The 4,875-nt window shown below is 57.6% G+C and overlaps 1 protein-coding gene across 1 annotated transcript in view; it reads left to right on the top strand.

The window, feature by feature from the left end:
- The window catches only part of LOC103763568 (serine/threonine-protein kinase SBK1), a 16,888-nt gene that overhangs the window by 7,383 nt on the left and 4,630 nt on the right, over nt 1–4,875 (top strand). The window lies entirely within an intron of this gene.

The raw sequence follows: 4,875 nt of genomic DNA, 5'->3' as shown, positions 1-4,875 counted from the left end.
CGGGGACAGGGACAGGGTGGTGCAGCCTCAGCACCCCTCTGTGCCAGACCGGAATGGAGGTGTCACCCACGGGGAGGGGAAGCTCAGAGCTGGGTGCCCACACACCGAGCCCCCGACCCGCCCGGGCTCAGAGTGGCCCTGAGCGGGGTGTGCCCGTGCCCTGCCCGGGATGCCGTGGGAGGAGATGAGGCACGGTGGCGGTGGGAGCACCCTCCTTCCTGGGAGCATTCCCAGCGGTGGGAGCCGGGGCCGAGGCAGGGGGGATGCCCAGGCTGCGTGGGGCACGTACAGGCTGTGCAGCCTCTTGGGTGGTGTCAGCTCTGGTTTTTGTGGTGGGGTGATGTGCCCCCATTGCCCCCGGGAGTGAGCAGGGCTGAGGGCCAGCTGGCCCTGCCCTGGGGACCCGGTGGGCAGGCAATGGGCAGGTGCCGTTCGGGGCATTTGTCTTTGCAGATCCCAACCGTGCGGTGCTGCTGGCGCTGGTGGAAGAGTTTTGGGAGGGAGATGATGACAGGCTGATGAAACCAATCAAACAATGAAGTAATCATAAATCCCCGGTGCCGGCGGTGAAGGCGGGAGCAGCTGGAGGCTGGAGGAGCTGAGGTCCTAACGAAACCATCCCGCTCAGCAGCAGAAATCCCGGGAGGCCAAAGCACGGAAAGGTGGCCAAGGTCCTGTCACCAGGGCTGATGGACAGAGACAGCACAGCACAGTGTGGATGAGGGCGGGGAACATCCTGCTGGCAGCTCCGGGGGAGCAGTGCAGAGGGCACGGAGGACAGCAGCAGGAAGGAAGAGTGGTGGCTCCCCAGGAGCTGTTGGAGGAGAGAGCTCTGGTGCTGCTTTGTTTGCTCTTCACAAATTTGCCTGCGAAACCTGAATCCCGGGACCAGAGGCTGAGGAATCTTGTCACAGGCTGATAGTCAGGATGGGAGATGGATCCCACAGCGGGAGACACTACGGATGGGTGTGAGGGGGCCTGACCCTGCCCCACAGCTGGGACATCCCCACCAGGAGAGCAGCTCCTGCCAACTGGGATCCTGCACGTGGCTGGGCACTCATTGGCTTTGCTGAAGACAATCCTGGTGCTGAGAAGGCTGCTCTAGTCTAGGCAAGGAGCTGGTATGAGAATTGTTGGATACCTTGGAATTCAGTGCCAATTCAGTCCCAGATTGGGGTCACTGGGAAGTCCCAATTGCTGCAGGTGCTTTGGTGGAGGTTTGGTGCTAGTTCAGTGGTGTCAGTGGTGCTCCAGCACTTCCCTGCAGAGCCAGCCGGAGAGCGTGTAGATGTGCCCCATCCGTGGCCTCTTTGGGGGTGGCTGCTCCTCCCAGGCTGCGGGATGCTGGCAGAGGGGCTGTTCCCAAACTGCTGCCACAGGCTGATGTCCCTGAGCCACGTGTGACCGACCACTTCCTGGACATACTCAGCTTATCCCGAGCGGTTTCGGATGGTCCTGGGATGGCACAGGGGTGAAGGAACTCTTTCCCTACACGTTTTGCTGCTTTTGGCGAGGTGGGGGGCAATGGCTGGCCGGGGTGGAGGCTGCCCAGCCGTGGCAGGTACCAGTGGCTCCGAGCCCCGGTGAGATGCTTGTCCTCCCCCCGTGCCTGCAGAGACGGCCTCGTTAGGCGAAGGTGCCTTTGCAAGCCCTCCCTGGGCTCCACCGTGCCATGGCCCCCAGGAAGCACAGCTCATATCTGTTATCTGTTGTGCGGGTCCCAGCGGTGCGGAGGAGAGGAGAGGATGTCCCTGGAACGGGGTCAGGCAGGAACAGAGGCAGTGGGGTCTGGAAATGGAGCGGGGCACTGGGAGGCAGCGGCTCCGCTCGGGGCACGGCCAAAGCACCACTGGCCCCTTGCCCCGGGGACACCCCAGCACCAGGGTGGGGTGGGAGGAGGGGGACCGGGAGCAGCAAAGGGCCAACCCCCCTTGGACATGACTGTGCTGGCTCAGGGGGTAGTTTGGGGAAAATAGGGGAGGTTTGGGAGCTGGTTAGGGTGTGAAGGGAGGCAGCTTCCTCCTGATGGGTGCCTTGGCCTCCAGCCTGCTGGGCTTGGAGGGGAATCAGTGTTACCTGCTAATAACTAAGGATTTGGGGATGGCAAAGGGAGAAATCAAAGCTCTGCCCAATACCTACCAAGTGCAGGGACAGAGCAGTGTGGGCCTGTGTCCATCCCACTGCTGCATGTTTCTCATTTCTCCCCTCTTTAAAGAGAAATTGGGGTCTTGCCAAGGTCCTGCCCCTGCCCTGCATAGGTTTTCCCTTTGTTTTTCCAATTCCTTTCCCCAGAGTAGCCCATGGTGCAAGTCCCATCCCCTGGCCAGGCTCCCAGCCCTGCACTGGGGTCAGCCCAAACCCTTTTCCTCTAACCTCCCTCAATAAATGGGTTGTTTTTCTGTCAGTCTCTGATGCGACCAGAGGGAGTTTTTCCCCCTTTCCCTCTTAATTTCCAAGCAGCTGCTGCTCCAGCAGCCTCCTCTAGGGGAGCCTGGGGCAGCTCTCCCGGGCGTCCTCTGCTCCTCTCAATGAGCTCTTAATGAGTTTGCAATTAGTTATCGGCAGAGCCGATGTGCCCAGGGCTGGGTGTGCAGTGGTGTGGGATGTGGAGCAGGATGCAGAGCAGGGCAAAGCATCTCCTTCTAAGGATCAGAGTGGCAATGGTTTGTTAGTGCTGGCCTCAGTAGCTGGCAGGATGCTGGGCTCTGGATATGGGATTATGTCTTCCCGGGATTTGCTCTGTGATGTTGGTGATGGGAGGTTTGGGAAGAGGAGCAGCAGCTGCCGACGGAGACGAGTGGCTGCCTATAAATACCTGCCAGGGAGCAAGGAAGAAGTGGGTGGATTATCCTCCTCACTCAATGAGATAAATGGTTCTGAAGCTTAAACACAGAACAATTTTAGTCTGAATAGTAGGAGAAACGGTTCAGGATGCGGAGATGACGGCAGGAACTGCCTGTGGTGAGCGGCAGGTCCCGGTGCCACGTGGCAGCAGCTTTGCTGCCCCTTTGCCATTCCCAGGATCCAGAGTGGTGGGGGCCTTTGCCAGGGCTCAGCTGGGATGTGCATCCTTACTCCCTTCTTGGGAAAGCTCCTTCAGGAACACCCGAAACAACTAAGCTGGGAGAAGGCGGGTTTGGCTTCCTTTGGGCATGGTGATCTTCCAGTGTTTAGGGGCAGGATGGGAGCTGGTGCGCTGAGAAAAGGCCCCATTTCGGCTTTGGTGTCCCGATCTGGCACGTTGGTGGGCCTGGCCTGGGCGCAGAGGGCAGCCAAGGATACAAGGCCTCAGCCCCAGCTGTGCCAGGCTGGCGGGATCTCTTGCCGCATCGGCACCATCATCTCCCCGTGTCCTGCTGTTCCCCCATCCCAGCTGTCCCTGTGAGCGTGCAGAGCTGGAAATGAGCCCTGGCTCCCACCCGCTGCTGCCCCGCTTCGCTGCTCACATCAAACCCAACATGTTTTCAAAAGCATTTCAATTTTTAATGAAAACTTCTGTGTTTACGCTTCCCTCGGTCTCGGCACACTGGTATTTTGGTCACCGCTGCTGCTGGGTCTCTCCCGGGATCGCTGATGGCTCCGTGTTCCCGTTAGCCCTGGCACAGCGGGGTGTGCTGTGCGGGGCCGGCACTGCGGCAGGATCCCGGACACGGCCCCATCCCTGGAAGCACACCCCTGTGCCAGCCATGCAGACCACAGCAGGGACACCGGGCTTGGTGGGATCTCTGTTTCTCATGGATTTTCCTCGTCTGATGGTCAGAGACACCTGGAAACCCCAACAGGTTGAGCCAAGAGGAAAAGCAAACAGCCTTTGACTTGGAAAGCATTTCCACAACGCATCAGTCCTTCCCCTCCTCTCTCCCATTCAACCAACAGGTTTTTTTCCTCAAAGCCCAACTTTCCTGACGTGAATAATTGCATTTCAACACCGGTTAATTAAGAGACATCGAGGAGCGTGATTGTAAATCCAAGTGTAGACGGAATTCTTCTTGCAGGATGCTGGGGGCTGTTTTCAGTCCTGCCTCCAGCAAGCTGCTGCACTGATCCACCTCCACCTCCAGCACCCAGACGCTGAGATGGTGCTCCTCTGCCAGGAGGCCAATGAAACACTATGGAGATGAGCTGCTTTGGAGATCTTATGAGTCAAACTGTTACATTTTTGGAACATCATGATGTTGAAGTTCCTTTTCTATTTTTTCCCCAACTTCCCAGGGAAAAAAAATATAACTATAATAAGTGAAGAAGCTGAGCTTTGCTTTGGGATGAGAGGCAGCATGGTGCAGGGAGGGAAGGAGGAAGAAGTTGGAGATCAGTCTCAGTCTTGTTGGGAAAGGGTTGGGTGTGATCTTGACCCTGGGGGGTTGTGGGTGCTTCAGGGGGTGATGGAAGATGACGCAGCACCCTGAAGACAGTGTGGTGAGTGACTCCAAGCTCTTGTTGTAGGGATGGTCAGAGTGAGGAAAAAGAGTCACTGGTTTGATGGGAGTGAAGAATGTTGGTGCTGTTGTCCATGTACTGCTGGCTGGGCCACCCCTTGCTCGGCTTTGGTGAGATCCCACCTGGAGTACTGTGCCCAGCTGTGGGGTCCACAGCACAGGAAAGATGTGGGTCTGTTAGAGCAAGTCCAGAGGAGGCCACAAAGATGATTATTGGCATAGAGCACCTCTGCTATGAGGAAAAGCTGAGAGAATTCGGATTTTAAAGCCTGAAGAAGGCTCCAGGGAGAACTTAGAGCCCCTTCCTATGCCTAAAGGGGCTCCAGGAGAGCTGGAGATGGACTTTGGACAAGGGTCTGGACTGACAGGACAAGGGGGAATGGCTTCCCACTGCCAGAGAGCAGGGTTAGGTGGGATATTGAGAAGGAATTCTTCCCTG

The sequence above is a fragment of the Manacus vitellinus genome, unplaced genomic scaffold, assembly GCF_001715985.3.
Source record: "Manacus vitellinus isolate BGI_N305 unplaced genomic scaffold, ASM171598v3 scaffold_12_pilon, whole genome shotgun sequence".
Lineage (NCBI taxonomy): Eukaryota > Metazoa > Chordata > Aves > Passeriformes > Pipridae > Manacus > Manacus vitellinus.
Note: the sequence above shows the minus strand (reverse complement) of the source record. Positions and strands in the feature narration are given on the sequence as shown.